This window comes from Amia ocellicauda (assembly GCF_036373705.1).
Source record: "Amia ocellicauda isolate fAmiCal2 chromosome 11 unlocalized genomic scaffold, fAmiCal2.hap1 SUPER_11_unloc_3, whole genome shotgun sequence".
Classification (NCBI taxonomy): domain Eukaryota; kingdom Metazoa; phylum Chordata; class Actinopteri; order Amiiformes; family Amiidae; genus Amia; species Amia ocellicauda.
The window spans coordinates 146,867-165,107 of NW_027102661.1; the positions used below are offsets into that span (position 1 = coordinate 146,867).

Here is an 18,241-nt window from a genome sequence, read left to right on the forward strand (position 1 = left end):
ATTTTGTTATGACGTATGCCCTAAGCTTATTAATATTCCTACGTCATAATTGGGGGGCGTGATTTTAGGTAGAGTTATTTCCTTAATTATTCCTACGTCATATCCGTCAGAAAGTGTACACCCATAAAACCCTGAACATCAAGGCCACCCATAAATACCCCCACCCCTCTGAAGGCAACGCCCCGAAACTCTCCTCTCTATTTAAGAACCCGCGCTGCTTTTAGGCAATACCTCTTTAATTCTCAGCATCAGAAACATCCCGCTTCTTCAACATGTCCAGCGACATCAACATGAAACCCCGCAAGAAACAATCCCGGGCAAGGGTTCCTGTACTCACCAATTTGAAGATTGAATGCTCCTGGGTGTTGTTCTGGGGGGCTCGACGGGGTTACCGCTTTAAAAGGGATCCCAGCTATGTTGGAGTGGAGCTTTTTGCTTTGGGAGAGAAGGAGGGTAAGTTGGAACCTTTTGAGACGGTAATTGAATACTCTTATGAGGACTGGTTGAAGGTGATGGCCTGGAGAGATCTGGGGCTTGTGGATAAGACTCTAGAAGGCTTGCAAGAGGGTCCAAGAGAATGCGAAATGGAGTCTCCGACTCAGGGTTTTGAAAGGTGTGAATGGGAAAGCTTGCAGAACTACGGTAGAGTGGTGAAGAGTCTATCTCTAACTACAGATCGTAAGGTTTTGTTTAGCAGTACCCTGATTACAAACCCTATTGAAGGGGGTGTGGAGGATCCAGAAAAACAGGTTACTGAAATTATGTTTGACGCCGTGGACTGGCCGTTCTTGAAAGAGGTCATAAACTGTATAAATGATGGTTTTGACATCTTGACCAAATGTTCGCAACTGGATTTGGTTAGAAGGAGAATATGCTGGATTATGGATTATATATCCCCCTTGAATGACGACGACGATGATAAAACAGACGACGTGTGGGGTTTTGGAGGGGGGTCTGACGGCTCAGGGGCTACTCTCTTCTAAGAGGGCGGTGTGTCGTGACGTAGTGAAGAGATAGGATAAAAGGCGCAACAATTCAATCATGGTTGAAAATTAAAGAGAATGTCTTACCTGAAAGCTGCGGACGTCGACAGGCTCTACAGGCCTCTTCAAACCCGGGATCACCCCTGGTTCTATTCCCCAGATTTTGTATACACTCTGGAACCCTTTGACTGCGGTTACTCTCCAAGACCTCAGACCCTGGACTGCTTCTGCAACTGGTTCTGTCATCAACACTCTGCAGCTAACCTGAGAGCGCTATTACACCATGTGCTTGACAGAAAAGTAGCCAACGCGAGCCTTTTCTCTACAGATTTAACCATCGATGAGGATCAACTTTCAAACCTGGAAAAGTTAATGGCTGCTGTAACAAAGACCGGGGGGTACGAACACTGGGATGAAGCGCTCAAGGGGGCCAAGAATGATATTAGGCCATTTCATCAACATCTGTATGACCTTTTACTGAGCATGTTTAATACACCTCTGTTTACTTTTAAAATAGGTCATATTGTTGTTTTATTTACATATGTAACTGAGGTGTGTGCCTACAAGATAAAGAAACAGGTATATTTGTTGATATAGATCAAGTAACCAATCATCTGATTTCTTTTTGTCTGGACCGTAGAAAAAATTGTTGTGTATGTTATACTTTTCTCAAATGTCTAAAAAGGGGTATCTGCTCTCCTGAAGTTGAATAAAAAACCTTGTATAAAAACTTTGCGCATAGTGTGGGTCTGTGTGGTTATTTGACAGAATGACTCGGCAAGCTCCCCAAATGCAGGAACTATACTACAACCCAGCCAAGATTGGGGGTTTGGCGGGTAAGAAGGGTTTTCAAAGAGGACTCGCTGAGGCCGGAGTGAAGGTTAATGATGTGGTTGTTTCAGAATGGTTACGGGAACAAGACGCCTATACCTTACATAAACCTCTCAGGATTAACTTTAAAAGAAACCGCGTATATGCAACTGACATAGACTCACAATGGCAAATGGATCTAGTCGATATGTCAAATTTATCAAAACATAACAATGGTCACAAATTGATGTTGATGTGTATCGATGTGTTATCAAAATATGCCTGGGCTCGCATTCTACATAATACAACAGGTCGGGCGGTGACAAGGGCCTTTGAGGATATATTGTCCCAGGGTCGATGTCCTAAAAAACTGCAGACTGATAAAGGAAAAGAGTTTCTCAACAGAGAATTTCAGAATCTACTGAAGAGACACAAAATACATCATTTCACCACCGGTAATGAGCTTAAGGCATCGGTAGTGGAGAGGTTTAACCGCACCATAAAGACCAAAATGTGGAGATATTTTACAGCGGTCAACACGTTCAAGTATTTTGATAAAGTTCAGGATTTTATCGATACTTACAACCAAGGGTATCACACCAGTATTAAAATGAAGCCTATAGATGTGGATCAAAGTAATTCTTTTAAGGTCTATAAAAAATTATACGGACCATTTATTAAGAAGGGAAAAACTACTTATAAGTTCAACATCTGTGATGTGGTTCGCGTTTCAAAGCTAAGGAGTACTTTTACAGTTACCAAACAGTTGGCTAGAGACCCCCCCGTGTACCGGTTAAAAGACTATGACGGGGAGAATATAGAAGGAACGTTTTACGAAGCCGAGTTACAAAAAATTATTGTGGGTAAAGACAGTGTATACAGAGTTGAAAAGATATTAGCTGAAAAAACCCAGAACCGGAAAAAATATGTGTTGATGAAATGGCTTGGATGGCCTGAAAAGTTCAATAGTTGGGTCCCGGAACAACAGGTTTGCGATATTCAATCCTCATAACAACATGCCCGCGGGTGTGTTGGGGGCATTACTTTCGATACTCAAGATCGAATCAGGAGGCTTCTACGTGACTCTACCCAGTAACGCCTCTCTCGATATATACCCTAAAAATGAAATATTTGGAATTTGGAAAATCTATAGATCTAAGGGGGTCGTGGGAAGTGGGGTTGGCGGAAATACAGTATCCTTACACTTGGGCTGTTTTACAAGATAAGGATGCCACTTTCGCCATTTTTGATGATGTTAAAAAGAGTCAATGGACATTCACGATACAAGGAGGTTATTATGACAATGTGGATAAAATATTAGATGAGATGCATAAACAGTTCTCAGAAGGCACCCCCAACATCAAGCTATATTACAACCCTATTAAAAACAGAGTGTACAAGGTGTCAAAACCAGGTATTAGCATTCAAACCAGCGGCCAACTGGGGCGTATATTAGGGTTCTATTCTGACACAGAGAGCAGGTTCTCAGAAGTGGTGTGGCTGCTTTTACACTCTTTATGTGTATACGGATATCATAACCCACCAGAGGGTCTGGGATAGTTATGTCCCCCTTTTGAGAAATGTACTTATTAAAGGTAAAAGCAATGACATGGTCACAATTACTTATGACAAACCACACTACGTACCAGTCTCAATGACCCACTTTGACAACATCACGATCGAAGTAAAATCGGATCAGAATATCAACGTACCCTTCCGCTTCGGTAAAGTTAATGTCAAACTACATTTTCGACCCCTGAAACAGTGTGTACATTATTAAAATGGCTACCTCGAGGGGTTATGTAGATCCTAGCGCCTATGTGGATTATTACAAGATGCAAGATGGAACGGCTTGCCCGGTTTTGTAGGAGCCCCCACAATGTATGGCGCCGGTCTAGGAGGACTCTTTCGTGGTCTCTTTAGAATGGCCGTACCCCTGCTTAAGAGAGGCTTTGCTATAGCCAGACCCCACTTGAAATCAGCGGCTAAAAATATTGTTAGTGACGTGTTCACCAATGTTATGAACCGGGCAGCTAGCCATGAGCATCAGGAGGGTTCGGGTCTCATGGTAATGGCGAGGAGGGGGGGTAAAAGAAGAAACAGCATGTGTCCACCAGGGCGACGAAGATCCGTGGCTAACAAAAAACGAAGAATCTCTCATTCTCCAACATATCGTGGAAACACTCGGAGAAGGAAGCAGCACAAGAAAAAACCTGCAAAAAGAAAGTCTCAAAGAAAGAAAAATAGAGCCTCAGGATACATCTTTTAAACATGTCTTTTTTCCACAGTCTATCGGAAGTATGCGTCAAATCAGAACTGGATCTGTTTACAGTTCCATACACTCAAACGAGTATAGATAAGATCATATATGTAGAGATTCCCCCTCTATCTGCAATTTCAAACACGGCCCCTCTGGAGTTTTTTATAGCTGGCAATGGCGAGGATTATACTGATTTGAATAACACATTTATTTTAATGAACTGTAAAGTGACTGATTAGGATGGCGATGCAATCGAGAAGACGGCCATCGCTGGGGTCATCAATTACCCGGTGGCCACCATGTTTTCACAGGTGGATGTGACCCTAAGAGATCGGCTCATTAGTCAAAGCAGCAATACTTACCCCTATAGAGCCATGATGGAGTGTAAACTTAATTATAGTGAGGAGACCCTAAGCAAACAGTTCAGCCCCGGCCTTTTCTTCAAAGACATCTCGGAAGCTATGGACGACAAGGATCCAGAGGGACTCAATAAGGGTTTGCAAAAAAGAACTGCCTCTTCAACAGAAGGGAGGACCTTTGAGCTAATGGGGCATATCCATGCAGACATATTTTTCCAAGAAAAACTCATGCTCAACGGGGTAGACATAAAAATTAAAATGATCCGTAGTAAAAGTGCTTTTTGTCTGATGACCCCTGATACGGAAAAATATAAACTGACCATATTATCGGCCTCGCTGTTTGTGAAAAAAGTGTCCGTCTCCCCGGCGGTTAAACTAGGACACGCGCAGGCGTTAATGACGGCAAACGCCGAGTACCCGATCGAAAGAGTCTATATGAAAGTCCACAGTATCCCCGCAGGGACACGGGTGATGAACCAGGAAAATCTGTTTCTAGGACAGCTCCCAAAACAGGTTATTATAGGTCTTGTGGATAATGATGCATTTACCGGGGTTTACAACAAGAACCCCTTTAACTTTAAACATTATAACGTGGAATTTATAGTATTGTACGTCGATGGTGTGCAGGTTCCATCCAGACCTTTTCAACCTGACTTTGAAAACGGCAATGCGGTTCGTGAATATTACAGTCTAGTACTGGCTAAGGGTCGCCATCTCAAGGATCAAACTCTGCTGATCGATCGCCGGGAATACTGCAGCGGTTACACCCTGTACGGTTTCAACCTGGCCCCTGACGAAGAGTGTGGACAACATTTTTCACTGATGAAGACGGGCAATATGCGTTTGGAGATGCGTTTCAAGCAGCCTCTACCACGCACTGTAAATATGGTCGTGTATGCTGTGTTTGACAACATTATTGAGGTGCATCAGAGGAGAAACGTTCTGTATGATTATTATTAAAATGAACACCAGAGAGCTCAACCACATCATGAATGCCCTGGCCGGCTCACGGAAACTGTTTCAAGGAGTCTACGCCTGCGATCAGCTGCCTAAATTTAAGATCAAGAATTTACCTGCAATGTACATAATCAACACACACCCTAAAAATATGCCCGGAGAACATTGGCTGGTTATTTATCTAAGGGAGGACCAACGTGGTGAATTTTTTGATTCCTATGGAAACCCCCCAGATTTCAGACCTTTCCCTCGGAAGATCAATAACTTTCTGCTCAACAACTGTCAAGAAACCATTTACAGCTGTCGTCAAGTACAAAGTCTTCAGACCTTCACTTGTGGTCAACACTGTGTGTTTTTCTTATATAATAGATCTAAAGGAAGGTCATACCCCGATATTATGGCCTTGTACAGTGAGGATTTAGGCCAAAATGATAAAAAAGTGGCAGAGTTTGTCAGGACACTGTGGACCCCCCCTTATAACACAATGACTTACGACCCTAGCCAGACATGTATACAGATGGGGTGTTCTTGTGAGGATTTTAATAGATGTCATGCGTGTTAAGGTGAAAAAATAATGAAAACAGCCTTTTAATCATTAGTTTTGTTTTTATTCAACACAATTCTTATACAAAGCAGGGGTTATGTTATAAATAAATGTACAACATTTGAAAATAAAAAAAATAAAATAAAAAATTGTTTGTCGGGTCATTATTTACAGGGGAGACAAATAAAAACATGAGATTAATAAGCTTCCCAACGATGGATAGATCCTGAGGATGGTCGCTCAGCACGGTCAGAGTAATGAGATATCGGAGTCAGATCAGGCTCCACCTCTTTACACAGACGGATTTTTTGTCGCGTTTCCTGGTTAGGAACTGTGGATTGGGGCATGTTCAGACAGGCCATCGCCTGTAGGAAAGCATTCCAGCCTACAGGTCGGCGACTATCGGGTACCTTATTAGTGCTAGTGACACTCTTCAACAAATCAAACATGTGTGAACCTTTGATCAGTTGTCCTTTAAAAACAAATTCACCCTGTTCATTCCAAGCCGTTACCCACGGTTTCTGAACCATTTTGTGCAGGATATATTCTGCATGTCTTTTGCTTCTGGCCGGCATGTTTCTCAAAACATCCGTTACAACATCTCCCTCTGAACTCTCTACAGGTTCGGTCACCGCAACATCTTTATCAACCGTTCCCCCCGCATCAGCCCCAGAACCATTTTCTTGAGAGGCCATGGTTAAAGTTAAAATGTTTTGATCTTTTTCACCCTGTCTAACCAGACGGAGGTAGCGCTGTAACGTGTTGGTATACAACTGGGCTTTGGAATACTGATTTAAATCGGCCCTGGCCTGTATAGCTTTCATTTCAGAGTCCAGGTTGTTTTCGGCCGTTTGTCTAATGGGCTCTGGCCCGACAACATTTTTTCTCAGTTTCTCAAGCTGCTCCTGAGGGATCAAAAAAATTTTCTGAGCATATTCCATTATTAACCCACTCTGGAAGCTAGAAGACTGGTTAGGAAAGGCACGGCTATGCTCAACAGCGGTCCTATAAAACCCCCGGTTTGATTAATCTTCTTTCTTTTTCTTTTAATAGAATACTTCTTATTAGCGATGATCTTGATAACCGCTTTTTGTTTTTTGAGTTTAGAATGTTGAGAAGGGGTTAGGGGTATATTACCGCGTAAGATGTTAAAAGCTATTTCACACAGGGTCTCGATCAAATCCGAGGGGGCCCCTGCCAGCACAGCTTTCCTATGGCGCGGGCTCCCCTCAAATAACATTTGCAAAAGCGGCAGATTTCTTTTAATCCGAACAGACATTCTTATTTATTTCCTTTTCTTTAGCACATACACTGCCGGCCAATCGGGCGGGCACAAACCTGTTCTGAGGCGAAAGTCTTCTGGGGTTTGTGCTTTTAAGTCCGCAATCAAGTACCCGTAGGGTTTTTTGGTGGCATCCTCAAATGCCTCCAAAAAGAACTTGGTCTGGTTAGGGTACATTTGACGAGCCAAGACGGTGACCTGTAGTTTATCTCTGGGGTATTTAAAAAGAATTATATAATTGGCATTTAAATTAATAGTGCGGCTTTTTTTACCTTGAAAAAATAGATTTTGAACTAAATAAATAATACTTAAATTCCTATGATGAGTGTACTTTGTGAAAGCTTTTTCCACTTCACTGTTGTCACCGGCCTGCTCCATCAGGTCATCAAGGATCACTAGATTAGTTTGACCGGGCGGGAACAAGTCATCGTCACACAACGAGGCGGGGAGACCTTGCACAAATTTCAGATTATTTTTTTTCGAAGCCAAATCATCGTAGAGAGGTTGCCAGCAAGAGTAACGCCACACTATGTTGTCAAGAGCTTGGGACACGGTTGCGTCCACATCTTCTATGATGTTCTTTATAAGATAGCTCTTCCCCGAATTGGAGGGACCGGCTATAATACAGGAGAAAGGGTGTTGAAGTCTGTTATCAAAACCACCGCTAATATCCATAAGGCAGAGTGGTATAATCAGTCTTCAAGACTCTTTTATTGTACACCACCCTGAACCGTTTGTTTAGTGATCTATTTTCCAACGTGTACCCCTTTTTATTGCGATAGATCTGATTTCCGGCTGTAATAATCTCACGAGGAGGCGCGTCTTTCTCGGTTACAAAACTTTCTACCAGGGTCGTCAGAGACTTGATGTTAATGAGCTTGTTGTTACAATGTTTCAGAGTGAAACCCTTAACTTTCATACAGGTCTTACCCGCAGCCGTTCTGTATGCGTAAGTCTTAGGACCCCCTGAAACAAACTCCACTATGTGGTCCTGAGGATCTAGTTCGCTCGTTAACTCCCCAAGGTAGTCCCCGAGGGGAGGGACCCAATCCCCTGGCCTGGTGACAAAGATTACAGAGTCAGTATCATGATAGAGCGTGCGTTCCTGCAACTGATCCATTAAGTTGTACAGTTCAAGCCGGGCGTAAGCCGTGGTAAAAACCGCTATGAAAACATTAACGTTCCCCTGTTTGGTGGGGAAATCTTTAGGGGCCCTCCACTGGACCTGTGCCACGTGGTCATTTAAGAATTGAAAGTGTGATACTGCATGTTGTTTGGAAAACATAAATTCTATAAACTGTTCAGGGGTTTTAATCAAGGTTGTGTTTAGACGGTAATTTCTTTCCCCAAACTTACCCCACAGACTGTTTAAAATCAGTTTGGACATTTGTCTCTTGGCGGGGTTTACAGTTATGTTCCCCGGCTCTAGACGGATCCCTTCCTTTTCAAAATATTGCTGAACGTATCGCTCTTTGGCCGCGGAGTCAACACACCATGAGGGATAGCCCGATGCCTCCTGTTTCCCTTTCAGATGGGTCATAATGTAATCAGCAAAAAGAGAATCAGGTTTTTCAGAAAAATGCCAAACCTCATACACCTTACCGACTCTGTAACCTTTCTCCACCGCCTTGTCAAGCTCAATGCTACACCAGACACCCGTCAGCGCTCTCTCTTCATCACTGTGCAGACAAGAGGTAGTTTTATTTTCAGTTTCCACACACGTTCTACACAGAGGGAACATCAATTTTCCCGAACACCTGTAAGGCAACACGGGTAAGAACAGCTCGCGAGGAGGGTACATGGTGACTTTGATCAAACCAAAGTAATGTCCGATTTCGAGAAAGTCACGATAAACAATGGTTGGACGCCCCACCGGGTACATTTTGGTCTTGTTGACATAAGGGTACAGACTGGTGAAATCATAGTAATCTACTCTCTCACCCTCCTTTACCTCATAATGTAAACAGAGGGCGTTGGTACGACCCCCAAATAACGCATCCCGGGGCTCTAGACGTTCAGGAAAGTCCAAGGTTTCCATAAACCGTTGTACCCCCGCATCCTGTTGCTTCAGGGTCGTCCACTCGTGTTCCCAAATCACCAGCACGTTCAAACCATAGGTGTTTTTTAAAGTTTCAATTCGTTCCTGGAAATCATAGTACATATCACCGCAGAGTTTTTGTGTTACGGGGTTAAAGGTGTTTGGGTCGAAGCACTGAGGACAGCCATGGTAAATACAACCAGCAAACTCATAAGCGGTACGCCGCCCGGACACGTTGCTAAAACCGTCTAAGTAGTAAGGCCCCATTTTGACTTCCCCTTGATTTAAAGCATGTCTGATGAAGATGTTATCCCGGGCACTCAGGTATTCCAGCCACTGTATGGAGACAGTCGAAAAGTTCTTTTGTCTAGCACGATAGTTGTCAGAAGTGGTGACCGCTATAGTGTTTTTCTGCAAGAAATTGGACCGATACATTTTCATGCAGAGAGACGCTATGGTCACACTTTGCAAAGGGTCGAGACCCGATGTGTTGATAACCTCGGCGCAGAAACGCACACAGGCTTCTTTAAGGATCACCACATCATTTTTACAATAAGCGGCCATCTCTTCTCGGAAATCAAAAACACCTCCCTTAACCGTATTGTACCATTTAAAGAATTCCTCCCTCTCATGAGACATCATAGTATCAACCCCATAATAAGAGGCGGGCGGGTAGGACCCTCGATAATTTTGAGTGTCCTTAGTATTAAAAAAATGGCAGAACCAACCTTTCTTCTGAGCCTCAAAACCCAGAGCCTTAGGCAAAGCGCTCAATTTCATGGGGAGGAAATTTAACGAGTCTATGTAACGTTAGTTGAAAGCTTCGTCGGTGAAACACATGATCTTGCTACCCTGAGCTATTATTTTTGGGGTCACCCCATTTTCCACCAGATACTTCATCAAAATGTAAGAATCATAACCCTTAGCATTGTGGGCAATAAATGTGTAATTGAGGTATTTTGGACCGCGATACCGCGTAATGATTTCCCTGACACAACTCTCACCGCTAGCTGACCACTCACGATCCAACATGTCAATACAGTGTATATAATTAGCAACGTGGACCCCGTTTTCTTGCCGGCATTCAAAAGCAAAAAAGACATACCGGTTGTGCGGCGGCTCCTTTTTAACCGGCTGAATAAAGCACTGGTGTTCGGACCCCGGGGTTAAATCAGCATTACAGATCCTGCATCTCGGCTCCAGACATTTGTGTGGTTTAACCTCATGAAAACGGTACTGGAGGCAACACTGCGGGCAATATTTAGTTTGATCACAATAACTCAGTTTTTTAACCCCCTCAGCAGCGGCCCTCTGTACCTTATGCTCGGAAAAACAGAACGCAGAGAGACAAATCCTTAAGCAATCTTTTCATCGGATGGTAGGGGCCAAACCCTTACAACATTGGGGATTGAATCAGACGTTACAGTAACCGTCACAGCGGTGCTTAAGCTTATCATTGAAGGCCTTATAACAACAATGACAAACATACGAACAACCCAAAAAAGCCGTCAAACTCTTTATTCCAAAGTAATGACTATCACTTAGGAAGAGAAACAGTGTCTGTGTATGGGTTTCAGCATGTGTCTGAAATTTCACAAATACTTCCTTTACCTCACAATGGTACCACACAACAATTTTTAAAGACAACAACTCCTCAAACTTGGTGATGTCTGAAAAGGCAACCATCTGTTGAGAGTTTAAGCCGGCCCTCTGATGAAGCATTAAAGCCTCTTGCAGAGCTTGGGGTTCAGGCATGTCGGGGGTGAGTAATTTTATTAAACTGTAAGCAAAACAGAGCTTATTGTCCCCACTGGAACTCACCACTAATTGCCTGAGCTTGGTCCTAATTATGTCGTTCTTCAAGCATTTCGACAGACTTCTAAGCACCCCACCCTCAGGGTTACGAACCACATTCATTACCAGAGACAGACTTTCATCAGCTATGATGGCTGCGTTACTTTGCAATAATGCTTCGATTTTAGCCAGACGTCTAAATTATCTCCACTCAGCATTACAGATAGGTTGCTAAACAAATCATCCCCTCTGAGTTCTAACTGTACAACATCTCGAGGTCTGACCCTTTCAGCAACCTGTTCAAGCATTTTCTGCAAGGCCTCGTATATGTTGACAAATATTTCTGCATAATTGTCACAATTTAAAAGTTCTGCAAAATTAAAACGCTGAATCATTTCAAAATTGTTATAGGCCGGTCTATCTATAATCACGGGATCACTGGTACTCTTGGACACATCATCATTTTGAACAAAGCCTTCACCCCCTACATTCTCACAGAGCATGTCCTCCACAGCCTTATCAGTCCCAGAACCCTCCAAATTCCGAACACCCCCACTGCTGACATCTACAAAACCCCCTTTTTGAGGAGGCTCATTTAAAGCCTGTAAAAGTCCTTCAAAGATATCCAACCGGTTAATGTCAAGACCCTCCTCTATAGTGATGGCTGCTTCTGCCGCCATCCTGTGTTCTAATTGTCTCAAATCATTTATAATAGGGGCAGAATTTGGTCGGGGTAGCTCCTCCAAAGCCTCCACCATTTCAAACAAATCGGGGTGAACTAGGGGGTGAACCTCTATAAGCGCTACCGGTGGGAGGTGGTTATTTAGATCATTGACCATCTGTAACAGGTCGGGGTTCACCGGTAAGTCTGTTAATTCACATTCTATCGGTGGTAATTGGGGGTTATTTAAATCATTTATCATTTGTAATAGTTCCAGGTTCATTGGGACATCAGAGGAGTTCACAACAGGGCCGGGGATGTTCTCTCGGGAAGGTCTTTTTGGGGCCCTAGCTTGTTCATAATCCTTTAGTTTGTGAGTTCTTTTACCAAGTCAGGACATTTTTTAATTTATTTTTTATTTTTCCAACAACACACAATAGTAAGGCGTTTTGTGTCTATTAAAACATTAAATACGGTACAATTCGTTAGTAAGGGTATTAATAAGGGTGTTTTGGCTCTCTATCAGCAGGTTTTGCCCCACTAACACAAGTCTTTGATTTTGTAACAAAGTATGTAGCAACTCATGCCGACCTTCAGGAAGAAGCTCCGGGGGCTGGTGGCCTGGCTCAGCTTCAAAGGATGGTCGCTCCGGTAAATCTCGGTCGAAGGAGGTAAGGAGCGAGTGTATACTCATGGACGGAGACCAAGAAGGCCTTTGCGGTGACACCCTGGCCAAGCGCGGGGTACTGTTCCGCGTTTCTGTAGCCAAGAAACGGGTCTGGGGGGACGATGTTGAAACCAGGCCGTCGTTGGGTGGTGTGTCAGCCCTGACTGACGGCGACCCCTGAGGTTGTTGGATGCCTGTATTTGTTCCGCCCGACAATGCGGCGGGCTGAATCTGGGGTGTAGAATTACCCCCAGAAGGCTGTGGCCTGAGTAGATGTTGGGGGGTCTCCAAGACCACCGTGGGGGATCCTCTCGGTGATCTCACCGGGAAAGATGTTTGATCCCACTTAGACGGGGTAATTGTCCTCAATAGCTCATCCACAGAATGACTATCCCAAGAGTCTTGGGAAGAATAAAAATATACATTACATTTACATCTTTAAACGGCGACAGAAATCAAACTTAAAACAACATGTCCAGGACATTCAAAACCTTTAGCTTTTTTAGACCTTTGAAAATAGCCTTAGACATTCACTACAACGCCTTATTATTTACAGACAATATATTTATTAGGACTTGATAATAAATGTAAAACAGAGAAGCCGCTGTAAATAAACTGTTTCTTAAATGTTTCTTTAAAAACTGTAATATTGTTAATAAAACACACACACACACAACAACATTTCATTTTTAAACGAACCTTCCAAGTGTAAACGCTTCCTGATCCCGGGACTTCCTGTTTCACAAACGTTTTCACGATCTGTTTAAATATTAAATACAATGAACACCTTCAAGCCTTTTCCTACAACCACTTTAAAACAGAAGTATAATAGCGGGAGATAAGCCAAACAACTTACTAAACCCTTTCGGACGGCTTTACTTCCTAACCAGACGGTACGGCAATCGGTCATTTCTAAACACGTTCCCCAGAAACAAGCCTAGACCTGTCCGGACTTCTAAAGATCTTTCCCAGAACCCCCCGCCCTACAGGAAACGGTCACCCATCGCTTAAATATTAGCCCTCAACGGGCAAACAAAGCCCTTTTAAAAACATTAAAGTTTGAAAGATCTTACTTACCTCCACAGAATAATCGTTTCTTATGTTTTTCGGCTGGTTTAGCTTTTTGCACCGCTGTGAAGGTAAGAGACATGTTTAACCTTTAACCACACCGCTTTATAAAAAGCTTTAACCTCTTACAGGCTGCAGATATATACTCACAGCTATCAGATACCGGGGCTGACGGCCTTTCAGATTCTTGAAAGGTTACGGTTCTCGAAGGTAAAACGAAACAAGCCCTCGATGTGGAAGGCCTTTCGTTGTCTCGAACCACGTTTCTTAATACTGTTAGACAGGATAATTTTTTTAAATTAACAAAACTGGACTCAAACATCTTACAGAAACGTTATACAAACAAACAGGGGTTTAGTTCTTACCCGGTCGGCAGACAGCCTGTCTAGGGACAACCACTTCTCTTGGTCGATCCTCGGAGACATTAATCACAGGCCTTTCGATAGTTTCTGTGTAATTAAAGAGACCGGCATTAATATATATTAAAACGTTTTCATAACTCTAATGAGCCGCTTCAAAACCACACACACCCATGCATAAGAACCCATGAGCGCAAACACAAAAATCTTACCGTCGTTGTTCCAGATGATCTCCTCAGCGTTGGGAATTAACTCCTGTTGACTGGCTGAAAAATAATTTTACAGAACTTAAAACAGATGTTATAGCCTTATTTACAATACATGCACACAACACGCTCTGAGTCAATGAAAATAATCTGAAGACTTGCCTAAAAACTCGTTTAAATCGAATCGCTGATGTTGTTTCCAGACATTGTTGATCTTTAGTCTTAAATCGAAAGGTCAGTATGAGTCTGTCGAGCTGAAGACCAGACCTTCATACTTAAAATGATGGCCACATGCCGGATCTGCTTGTAAGGCATTGTTCTGGTCTGGCCTTTGTGCCACCCTGTTACCAATTAACATATCAAAACCAACCAATAAAATGACACTGCATCAAATTTCAAATAGAAACCAAGATGGAGACGATCTCTCTCCTCTCTACTCTAAACTTTTATTAGAACCTTTTGGTCTCTCAAAAAAACATTTTTAAGCATCAAGACCTATAGTCAACAACCACTAAGAATATTTCAGGCCTTTATAAGCGCTAAAAAACAACCTGAGCCTAGAAAATAACTATAAAGATCAAAAATAACTAGCGCTTTTACAGTGATTTTTTTTTTTTTTTTTATAGCGATGCTTTGTTTGGTATTAAACAAGTCACAAACTACTCAGAACAGCGTTTATCCCCGCAAAAGAGATATTTGGGTTTATTTTACAAAGCTTATAAATTATATAGGTTAAAAGTATTCTGAATGTTTTGATACCACACGCCATACCTATTGTTGTCTGAGCACACCCCCGCCCCCCATGGTGTGAGTGATTTAGCCTTGAGTGTTGTGATCTATTTAGCATTGAGTGATCAGTTGTTTTCATTTTTTAAACGATTCCTTATCATCAGGGATTGAGACTGCTAAAATACCTTAAAAGCATATCCTTATCTTAAGTCTAACTCTTATGAGCTTTAAGACCCTAGAATGTATTTAAGTAAAACGACTGAACACATTATGTGAGAGATAAAATATAACCACAGCTTTTTTTTTTTTTTTTTACAAAAACAATTAACCTATACACACAAACACCCACACACACACCCTCTTTTTTAATTTAATTTTTAATTAAATTTGAGGAGAGAGACAGAGCCAGATACAGTGTGGATAACATAAGTACCCTATGCAAAACAGGCATTGTTAGGACCTGGGATCATAACAGACAACAGAACTTGTTGAATTTTATAAAATGATTGGGCGAGAGAGAGAGAAAGACAGACAGAGACAGTGTGAATATGATAAACGCACAATTCAAAATTGGCATTGTTAAGACCTGGGACCATTACAGACAACAGAACTTGTTGATCTTATAACGGTTTAGATTTACTAAACCATTAAATGTATATTTAAAAAAGACCCCCAACCACTACAGGAAGAGCCGACCCATTCACACTCTACAGTTGACCAACAAGAACAACAAGAACAACAGGTTATGGGCGGCCTTGTTGTTCAGGGTTTTATGGGTGTACACTTTCTGACGGATATGACGTAGGAATAATTAAGGAAATAACTCTACCTAAAATCACGCCCCCCAATTATGACGTAGGAATATTAATAAGCTTAGGGCATACGTCATAACAAAATAGGCCGCGCCCAAAAAACCCAACTATCTACTCATAAGAGTAACAGCAATGTCGCCGATCCTGCTACGGTCGTATTGTAACAGCAACAACATGTATCGATTTTAAAAGTGTCAGTTCCAGCGCCTCGCAAAGCTACCCTTCTGTGATCGTTTGTTCTCTAGGTCAGGCTTTCTTGACACTCCGAGGAAGAGAAAACGATGGCCGGCCGCGTTACAGGGACAGGTAACACAGCACTAGCACACATGCACCGCGGGTTGTTTCCGCCCGGTTTCGAACCAGGGACCTTTCGCGTGTGAGGCGAACGTGATAGCCACTACACTACGGAAACCAACCTGTCCTGGTGTTTCGAATGGCTCCCATCGAAGCAGGCTGGTAAAACGTGCACAGGCGTTTCCCTTGGGCCAGCCTGTGAGATAAAGGTTTCTAATTTCACTGACCTATTTTGCAATGCTCAAGGGCACATCAGGACACTTTGGAAACTCTTTCAAAGGCAGGACGCCCTGCGCTCTGACAGTGCCTGCACTTAGCCCAACAAGGTGATGCTGAATGGCTTGTTCAAACGGCTGGTGGTCTTCCTTCACCACCAGACTATCAGAGCTATACTGCGCCTTCAACTACATAAGAGTAACAGCAATGTCGCCGATCCTGCTACGGTCGTATTGTAACAGCAACAACATGTATCGATTTTAAAAGTGTCAGTTCCAGCGCCTCGCAAAGCTACCCTTCTTCGATCATTAGTTCTCAAGGTCAGGATTTCTTGCCACTCCGAGGAAGAGAAAACAACGGCCGGCCTTGGGGCAGAGAGATGAGGACGGGTAACACGGCACTGGCATATGTGCACCGCGGGTTGTTTCCACCCAGTTTCGAACCGGGGACCTGTCGCGTGTGAGGCGAACGTGATAGCCACTACACTACGGAAACCGACCTGTCCTAGCGTTTCGAATGGCTCCCATCGAAGCAGGCTGGTAAAACGCGCACAGGTGTTTCCCGTGGGCCAGCCTGTGAGATAAAGGTTTCTATTTTCACTGACCTATTTTGCATTGCTCAAGGGCAAGAGGATCCAGAAAAACAGGTTACTGAAATGATGTTTGACGCCGTGGACTGGCCGTTCTTGAAAGAGGTCATAAACTGTATAAATGATGGATTTGACATCTTGACCAAATGTTCGCAACTGGATTTGGTTAGAAGGAGAATATGCTGGATTATGGATTATATATCCCCCTTGAATGACGACGACGATGATAAAACAGACGACGTGTGGGGTTTTGGAGGGGGGTCTGACGGCTCAGGGGCTACTCTCTTCTAAGAGGGCGGTGTGTCATGACGTAGTGAAGAGATAGGATAAAAGGCGCAACAATTCAATCATGGTTTAAAATTAAAGAGAATGTCTTACCCGAAAGCTGCGGACGTCGACAGGCTCTACAGGCCTCTTCAAACCCGGGATCACCCCTGGTTCTATTCCCCAGATTTTGTATACACTCTGGAACCCTTTGACTGCGGTTACTCTCCAAGACCTCAGACCCCGGTCCCTCAGGACGAAACAACATGCGGTGCGATGGATGTCCAAATGAGTCTCGGGGATCCCCAGCCTCTGGAGCTCATGGAGGGCCTCGATTTTCCCGAACTGTCTACCGTCTGTGCGTCTCAGGAGGGGGTCAGTCCAATGGATGTAGAAACACCCCACAAACCACCAGGCGAACCAATGAGCATCGGACAGTCCCGGGGGCGTGATGAAGATGAAGGATTTATGCCCGGGGTATGTGACCAAGTAAGCAGAGTGGTTAAAAGCACCCTGGTGTATATTCTGAGTGCTCTCATCGACCGAGCTCTGAAAGAAGTCTGTCGGGGGTGTGAAGTGAATCACCCCAGTCAGTTGAGACACAGTTGTTTGTTTGAACCAGACCGTTACTATTTCCTGTTCTATTTCAACGTGTTTTACAGAAGACTGAACAAACCGTGGCTGAAACCGGCACTAATCAAGGCGCTGTCTTACTCCCACATACATGTCACTGCGGGACAAGTCCAGAAAATCATAGATGAGATTTTGCTGGAGCTGAAAAAGGAGCCGTTTATAATAGAGAAACTTGGGCAGCTGCTCAATGACCTGGATGAGCCGAGTAGAAAAACCGCTGGCAAGCTAAAAGCTTATTTCTTCCGTAAAGAAGTTAAAGCTGGGGACAGCGACGAAGAATTCGACATCTACGCCACTGATTCAGACTCTGACCTGAACTAAGGGACTTTGAACATGGGGAATGTTCTGGACTGCTTCTGCAACTGGTTCTGTCATCAACACTCTGCAGCTAACCTGAGAGCGCTATTACACCATGTGCTTGACAGAAAAGTAGCCAACGCGAGCCTTTTCTCTACAGATTTAACCATCGATGAGGATCAACTTTCAAACCTGGAAAAGTTAATGGCTGCTGTAACAAAGATCGGGGGGTACGAACACTGGGATGAAGCGCTCAAGGGGGCCAAGAATGATATTAGGCCATTTCATCAACATCTGTATGACCTTTTACTGAGCAAGTTTAATACACCTCTGTTTAATTTTAAAATAGGTCATATTGTTGTTTTATTTACATATGTAACTGAGGTGTGTGCCTACAAGATAAAGAAACAGGTATATTT

At 43.3% G+C, this 18,241-nt stretch overlaps 1 non-coding gene across 1 annotated transcript; it reads right to left on the minus strand.

Moving 5' to 3' along the window:
• Positions 1–15,868: 15,868 nt before the first annotated feature.
• On the minus strand, positions 15,869–15,941 carry trnav-cac (transfer RNA valine (anticodon CAC)). The gene has a single exon. It is a non-coding gene; the product is annotated as a tRNA-Val (tRNA).
• Positions 15,942–18,241: the final 2,300 nt, after the last annotated feature.